The sequence below is a fragment of the Oryctolagus cuniculus genome, chromosome 8 (assembly GCF_964237555.1).
Source record: "Oryctolagus cuniculus chromosome 8, mOryCun1.1, whole genome shotgun sequence".
Lineage (NCBI taxonomy): Eukaryota > Metazoa > Chordata > Mammalia > Lagomorpha > Leporidae > Oryctolagus > Oryctolagus cuniculus.
In genome coordinates, this window is record NC_091439.1 from 22010810 (window position 1) to 22023160 (window position 12351).

Sequence of the window (12351 nt, forward strand, 5' to 3'; positions counted from 1 at the left end):
TCTGTCTCTTTTTGATATTTATTTGAAAGTCAGAATTAGAGGGAGACATATAGATCGTCCATCTGCTGGTTCACTGCCCAAATAGCCACAATGGCCAGGGCTGTGTGAGGCTGAAACTAGGAGCCAGGGGCTTCATCCAGCTCTCCCACGTGGGTGGCAGGGACCCACACACTTGCCATCTTCCACAGCTTTTTCTAGGCTGTTAACAGGGAACTGTATTAGAAATGGAGCAGCTGCGACACAAACCAGCACCCACATGAGATGGTGGCATCACAGGCCCTGGCTTAACCCATTATGCTACAACACCAGCCCTGGCTGATCCTTTTTTACATAATTTGTAAGCAGTTGAGTGAGGACTGGGAAATGGTAGTTGCATTCCCTAGCTTGCACTCCTGACCTCTCTAATGTCCAGGTAACAGCCATAATCAAAGAGGCTGATGCAATACACTGTAGTTATTAGGATTGGTGTTCTTTGTGGAGCCATATTCCGTCATTATCAAGAGGTACATGTGGTGGAAGCAACCTCTCAGAGTGCTGGCCCATTGGGTCAGAACTCTAGAGAAACAGAAAAAGCGTGCAGATTGGACAAACACTTCAAGGGCTGATTGGTCAAGGCTAAGTAAGATATTGACAGAGACATGTCATGTTCAATAATTTCCTGTTTATAAAATCTATGTGTTAAAACATGGGTGGGCATTTGCTTGGTTTATTTATAGCAAGCAAACTCTAGAAATTATTAAAATCTGACACAACAGTATAAATATAGCCACAGGCTGTGCTGACCTCTTCCATTCATATGAAATAGCTTATTGGTTAAGCAAGTGAATACTAAAGTTAATAGTCCTCATTAAGTGATCTTAGAAAATTAAAAGGTTGATAGATTTCACTTGTTTTTAGCCTTTGTTGTCAAGGCCAGTGCTGGTGATGTCATTGGACATTAAAAAATTATAGGGGTTCAGAAGCAATGAGAGTGTGTAAGCACAGACACACAATCCCATGTTACATTTTTATTTAAGAAGTGAATCTTACATCAACCTTGAAAATGCTACAAAAGAGAAACTCATGATTGATTTCTTTGTTAAAATTATTATCTTTGTTTCTAGATGCTGAGCAATGATGCTAATTCATTTTAAAGAAATAGAAGCAAAGCTTAACTTTTTGAGTACTTTTTCATTACCTTCCCCTCCCAATGTTATATATTTCATATCACAAAATAGTTTTTATAAATGATATTTTATATTTTTAACCGTTTTTTCTAACAAATTTGTTGTATGAAAATATACTTTTTAAAAATATATATAACGATCCAGGGGCCGGTGCCACGGCTCAATAGGCTAATCCTCCGCCTTGCGGCACCGGCACACCGGGTTCTAGTGGTCGGGGTGCCGGATTCTGTCCCAATTGCCCCTCTTCCAGGCCGGCTCTCTGCTGTGGCCTGGGAGTGCAGTGGAGGATGGCCCAAGTGCTTGGGCCCTGCACCCCATGGGAGGCCAGGAGAAGCACCTGGCTGCTGGCTTCAGATCAGTGCGATGCGCTGGCCACAGCACGGCGGCCATTGGAGGGTGAACCAACGGCAAAAAGGAAGACCTTTCTCTCTGTGTGTCTCTCTCATGTCCACTCTGCCTGTCAAAAAGAAAAAAAAAAAAAAATATATATATATATATATATATATATATATATATAAAACAATCCAGGGAAATCATTGTATGTTTGATTTCTTCTATTTATTTAATGCTTGTGTCTTGTTCTATACATCATAATATAAAACTATTATATGTTTAAATTACATGTTGATTTAAACTAATGTTAAATATTTTATTGATTAGGCTTAAAATATGTATGCTATTTGGCGTTTTCACTTTTTTATTTAATATTATATACTAATACTTAAAATAGTTGATGCTAGCATTGTGGATGGTAAAAGAATTCACCAGAATAGTCAGAGTGAGAAGAGCTAGATTTCTCAACATGCCAGAAGGGAACAGCAGGCAGGCACAACAGCTAGAGGCTGTTTGCTGCAACAGGGGTTACACTGTACTAGGCATAGCAGTGATTGCGGTATTTTCTCAGGGTGAAGTTTTCCCCGTGATCCAATTGGTTATCCCTCATAGAGGATTTACATCTTTGGGCAGAACTGAGGATCCTGCACTGCCCTTAGCTTTAGGACTTTCCCAGTGCCCCGGGCAATCCTCCAGGGCATTTTCATTAATAAAATAAAATGTAAAGGGGAACCTGATTTAAGTGAATATTATATTGTTGAATAATTCTTTCTCAACTCATGTAACTTTATTTTTTAAGAGATAGCTTTATATCTGATTATACTTTAATTTACTCCTAAACTTTTACTTGTATTTTTAAACATATCATTTTTCTTTGAACGCATCACTTGTAAAAAGGTTTCAAAAATTTTACTAAGCTTATCTGAAACAATATACATATTTAATCTTTACTTGCAGAATTCAAATATGTTTCTTGCAGAATAGAGATTATGGACCTATTATATATAAACCATCAGTCCTCCCCAGATCATTAATATTTGGATGTATTCTTTTCCATATGTACACACACACTCATATTGACTTATTTATCAAGCCATATATTATAAATGCAAGTATAAGATAAATTGTCATCAGTAGTATTTTTATACTTAATTATCTTTTGAAATTTTTATATCATTTCATACAGCTTCTGAAAACAATGATATTGTATCCCAGTGTATCATAACTTTTAATCAGTTCCTTTAGCTACTTTATTTCCATTTTTTTGCAATAGCAGACAAAACTTTAATTATAGCTAAGTCTTTGACAAATAAATCATTTCTTCAGAATAAATTGTGATATTTGTGAAACAATGTATGTGAAAAAGCAAAATTTAATTTGCTATAGAAATCATAATTTCTTTGTTTACATTTATATTTTCATTTTCCATGTTTTCTTGAGTTTTATTATGAACTTGCTCTTAGAATTCTATCTTTGACTTGAAATATCAACATTCCATTTCTGTTAGTACTTTAGAGAAAATCTTGAAACTTAATTTTTCAAAGTATAGATCAAAATTAAGTATAAAACTATTGTTTTCTGTCTTTGGGATTATGAATCAAAGGTGGATCAACTTGATCTTAGCACTCTAATTGTTAGCAGAGGTCTGCTATCCACTGTTGACCCTAGTATTAATTTGCATATTCTGCAGTCCCAGGTATTGGATGGTTCTGGCCTAGTCCTGGCCCAGAATGAATGGCACCAACTTAGAGTGAGACCTTGGTGGAATATTGGACACAAGGTTGAAATGGAACATGGCTTCAGAGGAGAGCAGAGGTGGCAAAAGGAATCAGGGGCCAGCAAGTCTGACAAATAGTTTGGGTTGGAATTAGAGATTCTGGGTAGTTGGGGACATGGCTTAACCTGCTACCAGCAAAGTCCAGGCGGGAATGGCATGACTGGCAATGCTGCTGATGGAGTCAGAAAATCAAGTTGCCCAGTGAATGTGTTCAGAGGCAGGGTCCTCTCATGCCCTTCCTGTTCAGGCCACAACTGATGCTGCTAACGGAGCCAAGAGGATTTCTCAAGGAGACAGTTACGGTTATCACGTCAGAGAGTTAGCTGTGTGTCATGCCTCGCATAAAGACAGTTGCACCAATTGTCTCAAAGAATACATGTAACTGAACTCTGATGCATTTCAGTCTTTTGTTATGCTTCACGGTAACTGAAAATATGTTCCCATGACAGTTATTTAAACAAAAATTTAAAAAATAAATTTCTGCTTTCTTCCATATTCTACTCTGTAAATTTATCAGAGTGAAACTCTTTGCTTATTGATTTTCCAAATGCTTCAATAGATTTGTCTGAAAACCTGAAAATTATGGATGGCATTTACTATAGCAATTCTTAGAAACAGATCAACAGACAATTAAAATGTTCTCTAGTTACAAACTAATGCAAATCTCAAATTTATTAATTTTTTTCTGAAACTAAATGCCCTTTTTAAAAGTATCAAACATCGAGGCCAGCGCCGTGGTGCAGCAGGTTAAAGCCCTGGCCTGAAGTGCCAGCATCCTGTATGGTCACCGGTTCTAGTCCTTGCTGTTCCTCTTCCAATCCAGCTCTCTGCTATGGCCTGGGAAAACAGCAGAAGATGGCCCAAGTCATTGTGCCCCCATACCCACGTGGGAGACCCTGAAGAAACTCCTAGCTCCTGGCTTTGGATTGGTACAGCTCTGGCCATTGCGACCATCTGGGGAGTGAACCAGTGGATGGAAGACCACTCTCTCTCTCTCTACCTCTGTAACTCTTTTAAATAAATAAAATCTTTAAAAAAAAAGTATTAAGCATTACTATTTCAGAAAATTGGATAAATTTCAAAAAATATTCTAAGGGACTATGTTTGAAAAAGATCTCCCTATATTGAAAAAGAATCAATTTTCTACATTTTTTATTCTCTAAATAAAGATGCATTCCTTGGGTAAAAATGTCAACTTAAGCCATTTTAAAATATATCACCTGCTTAATTCTTACCCCTCACTTTACTTCTGGACTTCTTTTCCTATATTAAAATGTGTAATTACAAATTTCCTTGACCTGAGAAATTTAATTTGAAAGCTAATTAAAACTAATATAATTTCATTCTCTTTCAATTCACAAACTTATTCATTATTCTAATATATAAATAGTAATAATGATTTATTTTCCTTAGTACTCAATAGTTTTTAAGAATTGTCCCATCTTTTTCCTCATTTGACCTCTTAACAGATAATTAAGGTAGATATTAAACATTTCAAGGAGAATAAAATGGAGATGAAGTAACATTCCAGATCACTGTCCTGCAAAAGTACCCATCCTGCTTTGTACCTTTCTCTCACTGTCTCCTCTTTGTTTTTAATGCATTTCAATTTCTCAGTTGCCATGCTGATTTTTTTCCTTTGTTTTGATAATCTGTTTCAGTGAGAGACCCTAACCTGCTCCAGTAATTTGTTAATTTTTCCCAACAGGGTAACTATTTTTTTTTTTTTTTTAACAGGCAGAGTTAGACAGAGAGACAGAGAGTTATAGACAGAGACAGAGAGAAAGGTCTTCCTTCCATTGGTTCACTCCCCTAATTGTCACTACGGCCGGTGCTGCACCAATCCGAAGCCAGGAGCCAGGTGCTTCCTCCAGGTCTCCCATGCGAGTGCAGGGCCCAAGCACTAGGGCCATCCTCTGCTTCCCTCCCAGGCCACAGCAGAGAGCTGGACTGGAAGAGGAGCAACCAGACTAGTACCCGATGCCCCAACAGGACTAGAACCCAGGGTGCCGGCGCTGCAGGCAGAGGATTAGCCAAGTGAGCTATGGCGCCGGCCCCCAACAGGGTAGCTATTAACACTTATTGAATGTCCATCTTTTAATGGTTATAACTTTTCATTCATGAGACTAGCCCATCTATTTTAAAATTGCAACTATTTGACATTTCCATAGCCAGCAATTTAAAAAATTCAGTATATCCACTTTTCCTTTAATTTACTCTTAGATTTGTTAATTATAAAATAGGATTGTTCTAGCTGTTCCAATTAATAAGCACTATTTTTATTTCTCAGTGTATGGATTCCTGATTTTTTAAAGATTTATTTATTTATTATTTGAAATAGTTACACAGAGAGAAGAAAGGACAGAAGGACACATCTTCCATCCTCTGGTTCACTTCCCAAATGGCAGCAATGGCCAAGGCTGGGCCAAACCTAAGCCAGGAGCTAGGAGTTTCCTCCAGGTCACTCACATGGGTGGCAGGAGCCGAAGTAGTTGGGCTGTCTTCTGCTGTTTTCCCAGGCCAGCAGCAGGAAGTTGGATTGGAAGTGGAGCAGCCCGAACACAAACCCGTACTTACGTGGGATGCCAGTGTTGAAGGCAGTAGCTTCACTCACTAAGCTACAAGGCTCCTTGCTTCGGATTGGCACAGCTCCGGCCGTTGTGGCCAATTGGGGAGTGAACCATTGGATGGAAGACCTCTGTCTCTGTCTCTGTAACTCTGACTTTCCAATAATAATAAATCTTTAAAAAAAGAACCATTCTTAATATCTAACAGTATGAAAGGAGGTTTCATTTATGATTTTAAAGAATTGCAAAAGTGTTTAACTATCACAAAGGATATAATATTACAAGTGGAAAGGCTTTCAAACATTATCGAATATTGAGATTGAAAACTGTTTTTAAAATTCACCACATCTTGTATACATCCATTTTAAGGACTCAATACTAGAAATCCATACAGTGTCTGAAATTCTTTCTACTGTAATTAGACTCATTACCACTTTTGTTCTTCTTTTACAGAATATAGGAAATAGCTTATAATATTTAATATTTACCTCACTGAAATTAGTTTTATCACTGCCCAGTTACTTTTATTCTATTATGTACAAGTTTAAGCCCTGAAGTATTGTCATTTTCCCCTAAATATCCAGTACTTATTTTACTTCTCTATTGCATTTAAGAGTTAATGATCAACCAAATACAAATATTCTATATTATACCATATATAACGAACAGTATTAGCTTTCAAACTGATAATAGGTCTACATTTGAAAGCCAGCAAAAAACATTAGAATCTAGTGGAGTAAAAATAGCAGATAGATTGAATAGTGGGAAGCTTCCCATACCCTTTATGTGGACTTTAAAAGGAATAATGCACATAAATGAGAAAACTCAAGCTAAGTTTGTAATCTAAAGTGTGTTGCCACCGATTCCAGTTTCTTGTAGTCTCATAATTAACTGTGCCACTCATTAACTTCACAGACTCCTCTTCAGTCTTGTTACTTAACCACAGCCTCATGCTAGTCAATTATGAAATATGTAAGGCAAAAATTATTTTTAGAGATATAATTCATTCAGGTCCTCAAAGCACTTAAAATACAAGGTGTACAAAATTAGTTGCACTTGTCAGATAATTTTCAAGGCAGATATTAAGAGCATGTGAAGGATTCTCAGACTTGCTTGGATTTGAAGGAGTGTGGTTCATTGCGATCATGGTGTGCTCTGTAAATCAAAGGGGATTTACGAAGGACAGGAAATGTTATTTGACAATTCCCTGTAAGTGAAAATTGAGCAAATAAAATGACGAGAACTGTACAACTATGGAGATAATGCAGCTCACCTACGGAGCTGAATCACCAGGCGAGATGATTTTCCTAAGTATCATTTTAAACAGGAAAATGATGCTGTTCAGCAGTGATGAAAGGATTCACCGGAGAGGGTTTTTTGGTTGTTATTTGAAGATCGTTAACTTCTGAAAGCAATCTTTAAAAAAAGATTTATTTTAGTTACCTGAAAAAGCAGAGTCGGAGAGGGAGATACGGAGAGAAAGGTCTTCCCTCCGCTGGTCCACTCCCCAAATGGTCACAATGAGGGGCTGGACCAGGCTGAAGCCAGGAGCCTCCTTCCAGTCCTCAACGTGGACTAGGCCATCCCCTTCTGCCTTCTCAAGAACACCAGCAGGGAGCTGGATCAAAAATGGAGCAGCCTGGACTCAACCTGCTGTCTACATGGGATGTGGGTGCTTCAGACAGCTGCCCAACCCACTATACCACAGGGCCACCCCCTGAAATCATACTTTAATGAGTTAAAAAACAGAAAACTGAATATTAGACCAACTTTCTGACTTTTAATCCTATTTACTGCTGTGAGAATTGATTGAGATGGTATAAAGTGACTAAGAATCCTTTCAATTGTGTGTGATCTCTTCCGCAGGTGTGAGATCATGCCTCTAATGATGCAGGGGCTGATTTGTGTGTTGCACTTACTTGGATGTTTGTATTACATTATTTTAGAACATTATTTTGAGGACAAGGTCTCCACCATACTTCACCATTTTATATACTTCATTGCTGATCACAGTTCTTCTTAAGTGTCCTTGAAAATTATTTGCTGACTTTAATTGGATAATTGGCTTCAAACAAAAGTTGTGTGCTCAATTTCATTTTCTCCTTTGTAATGTATGTAGGCGGAGGTATTTAAAGAAAGCGACATGTGGCTTTGAAAAGAACTTTGGAAGTAAAAAAGGTTGTGGAATAGGAAATAATAAAAGTGTTATCAAGAAAGCCTTTTGACATTCCCTTGAAATGAGAAAATTTGGTTTTAATTTTCAGTGTGTGGAGCCCCTTAAGATTAATTTGTTGTCATTAACTTGTAAGGGATGACATAGAACAGAGAGGTAAGTGGCTATTGCCCTTTATAATCTCAGTTCCCTAATTAATTTTATTTTTCTGTGAATCAAGCCAATTCTGTTTTGAAGCCTTGCAATGAAGACAGATATTACAATTTAGCTGTGCATTAGACACACTAATCCAGAAAATATCTTCATTCGTGGGATAGAGTACAGAGGAACAGTGTTTTCCTTTTAGAAATTCATTGTAATTTGTTTCGAATTTTGTTGAATTTGGAAGTTTAGAATTTAACTCAATTGGATGGAGGAGAAAATGTAGTGGGAGGAAAAATCTGTAGGCATACAATCAATAGACAGTTATTTAGGACTTACTAATCAACTAACCACTTGCTACAAAGAGTGGAAAGCAATCAAGTGTAGAAGCACAGCAAGAAAGTAGCTTTTAACCAGTACCTGCTTTGGGCATGGCTGTGAGTTTGATGCTGTTTAGATTTTCTATCTTTTTTGAATCTCCTGTCACTCCTGTGTGGGAGATATTACCTCCATGTTACCTGAAAGCAACTTGATGAAATAACTTGCATCATGTGATCTTGCTGGTAAGGAAAAAAGAGGGTTAGAATACAGATGTGTTCACTTTGATGTCTGATCCTTTCCCTGTGCTCCTTCCCTGGGTACAAGTGTTGGTGGGCTTACTGATTTCACAGAGGATTGTCAGCAAACATGAAAGGATCTGTGGGGACAGCTGCTACTTTTTAAATATTTAAAAATTTTTTAAAGGTATACAAATTTCATGTATTTCATGAAATCTGGGGCAGATTTAAGAACATAGTGATTCTTCCCAACCTTCCCTCCTTCCTACCCATGCTCCCACTCTTTTTTCTCATTTCTCTCTTATTCCCACTTTTTATTTTTACAAAGATCTATTTTCAGTTTACTTTATACTCATAAGATTAACCTACACTAAGTGAAAAATTCAACAAATAGTATAAGAAAAAAAAACACTGTTCCTCACCAGTAAAGACAAGGACTGTAAAACATCATAGCACTTCTACACACATGATTGGGGAAGCTTTAGGCAATATGTGGATGTTGTTTCTTATTCCTTGAGTTAGCATTATTGGCATTTCCAGGTTTTTTTTGGGGGGAGGGGTGTCTTTCTCTAAGTCCTCTGTTGATTGTCCTCTGTCAATGAAAACAGGAAATAATTGGTGTCAGGTATTATGCATAAGGGTTTCTGTCTGTGCATTCTCAGAATTGTTTTAATGTTTCTTTTAAAACATTAATACATGTACATACTGAAAAAATGTACTTCAAGATGAAGATTTAACAAAAGAGAATAGGCCAGTGCTCCACCCCTCCTGTTTCTTCAATCTCACATCTTCGACAATCTTAGCCATTTCTCTTGCTATTTACTTTTTTATTTCTAATCTAATAGCTCTACACAGCTACATATTTATTTCTGCTTTAAATTTTAAGTATTACCCATTACCTTCTTTCTATGAAAACGGAAGATTGCACTCTCAAATCTTCCCTCACACAAATCCTTCTTCATATCCACCAATAAAGTTAAAATTCCAATCTTCTGTGAATCAATGCATTGTGATTTATGTATTGTACATTTTACATGAGCCACCTGGTATATTACAATTTTCTGTTTATATAAATCTTTCTATTTTCATTGAAGTTAGCATTTTCCCTGGTTTGGGTTTGCTAAGTTTTTTATGCAGCCAGAACTTCTAAAACTTCTTTTAGTAGGGCCAGACATGTTGGGTAAAGCGTCATTTCCCCATTCTCCCCATACCTGTAAGTGTCCTTCCTGGAGCTCCTTATCCTGCTCCAGCCTGCACTGGTTGCTCTCTGTGCCTGAGGCCCAGTGGTGCTGTGATTTCCCTTTGCCATCACTGAGAGGATTTCTTTGTCTCCTCTTTGCTGGCATCCCTACTCCCAGGATCTTATTCTTTCATTTCTCAGTGTCCTTATTTGGTGAAATACATTTGCCTTCATTTTCCAACAGAGTTGTCCATGTGCAAACAATGGGGAGAAGGCAATTAGTGGTTTACCCTGTATATCTTGCCCTAGAAAAGATATTTTATGCTTAAAAAGTAATGCTTTTGCAGTCTTCCCTATCTGAAAGGGATAATCAATGATAATCAATGACAGTTTGGTTGTGACTGGAACATTTTTCCATGGAAATTTTAATGTATCAGTTCATGGTATTGGAAGGTATTTCAGACATTCTCCATGTTGCTATGGAGAAGCCTAATTCTGTTGCTGTGGATTCATTCCAAGAGGAGGAGCGTGGTCGGGCAACAGGCGCAGAGTCACCACATAGACCCCGGGAGTCAGGTGAAAGCAGACCAGAGGTGAGCAACCTGCAGACTCATTTATTTCAGTTGGTGCAGCAGGTTATATAGCCATGGCAGCCAATCTGGTCAAGGGGCAGTTTATGCCCTAACCAATCACAGCCTATTGCCAGGCAGACTCCATTGCCAGGTGGGTTCCAAAGCCATTCCTGAGTAACTGACGTTCGCTTGCCAGTGGCCCTCTTGACACGGCCTTCTCATTCCACCACATAATTCTGTTCTAATTTCTGACCTTTTGTCTATAATCTGATATTTTTTTGTATTCTCCAAAGTTTTTAGGAATCCTGTATCTGCTTGGTGTTTAAAAGTGTTATTACAATTTACTTTGACGTAGACCTCTCTATATTCATTATGTTAGGCTGTGAGTATCTTTCTGTTCAGAAATTTTGTGATTTTTGTCTTTATTTGTAAAAAAAAATGCATTAAGATGTTATTTACATATAGTGAATACATCCACATTAAGGAATCTTCCAGTGAGTTTTGATAACTGTATATGCCCATATAACCATGACTTTAAGGAATATATAAGCAGCCCATAATGTAAAAATACTGTGTCCCTTTGCAGTAATCTTTTATCCCACCCCTGGCCACAGACTACTCCTGATAGCTTTAGTAACAGGTTAGCTTCATTAACTACATCTTCAGGTTTCTTTCTGGTTGTTTTTCATTGTATTTTCAATCTAAGAAGATATATTAATCTCTCTCTCCTTAGAAAGTCTTTCTCTGATTCATCTCCCTTATTTCTTCCTCCTTGTTACTACTAAACTCGAGAGAAGTCTATGTTTACCTTGTTAATTACGACGAATTCTGCTGAGAACTAAGAGCACAGTGGCAGTGGCTTGTTGGTAGACTTTACTCCGTGTTATGCAACAGTCTGAGCAAGAAGTACATAGCAGTATGGCAGTTCCAGTGGCTGGGACCCTGAGTTCTTTTGTCTTATTGTTTTGCCAGTTTTAACACTTGGCTTCTGCCTTATGATTCAAATACACTTTGCCTCAACTGTCATGTCTGCTTTTCTATAAGCAGAAGGGGAGGAGATTATTTGGACCTCATAGAAGTTAAAAACATCATATTATATTGGCCAACATTTAGACACACTACACATAACTGTTCAAAGGGTGAGAGAAATATAGTCTTATTAGGAAAGCCACACATTCAACTAAATTTAGAGGCTATATTTTAAAGGAATAAGGGAGAATGGATATTTGGAAACAAATACGTATCTCCACTGCCTTGATTCCAACTCAAAATTTTCTAATTTCAATTTCAGTGCCTCTGTCAGGTTGTTTCCTGATGCTATAACAAAATTCCCAAGGTTAGGTACTTTATAAAGAAAAGAGTCATTTAGTTCATGATTCTGGTGGCTAGAAAGTTTAAACAGCACTGCACCTGCAACTTGTCTGGGAACCTGACTGCATCACACTATTGTGGAGAAATGGAAGAAGTGGGTATATGTGAAGTGACATTCTGAATCTCAAGACCTAACTCATTTCTGTGAGATGGGCATAAATCAGTTCTTAGGGTTATACCTTAAAAGCTCCACTACTTCTTACTGACATTACACTGGGGACCAAGCTTATAGCAGCATATGAACATTTAGGAGACAAACTCATCCCAACTACATGTTATCCATATGAAGGGCACCTCTACATCTCTTTTCAATCAGACATTTCTTTAACTGAAAGCTTATCCAATTCTGTTGACTATAAATTGCCTGAAACTCATTAACAATTTATAAATGTCTTTACCTTTTTTTTTTTTTTTTGACAGGCAGAGTGGACAGTGAGAGAGAGAGACAGAGAGAAAGGTCTTCCTTTGCCGTTGGTTCACCCTCCAATGGCCGCCGCGGCTGGCGCGCTGCGGC

The 12351-nt window shown here is 37.7% G+C and overlaps 1 protein-coding gene across 31 annotated transcripts in view; it reads left to right on the forward strand.

Annotated features, from left to right (window-relative positions):
- Positions 1 to 12351, forward strand: part of INPP4B (inositol polyphosphate-4-phosphatase type II B) — a 906112-nt gene that overhangs the window by 230022 nt on the left and 663739 nt on the right. The window lies entirely within an intron of this gene.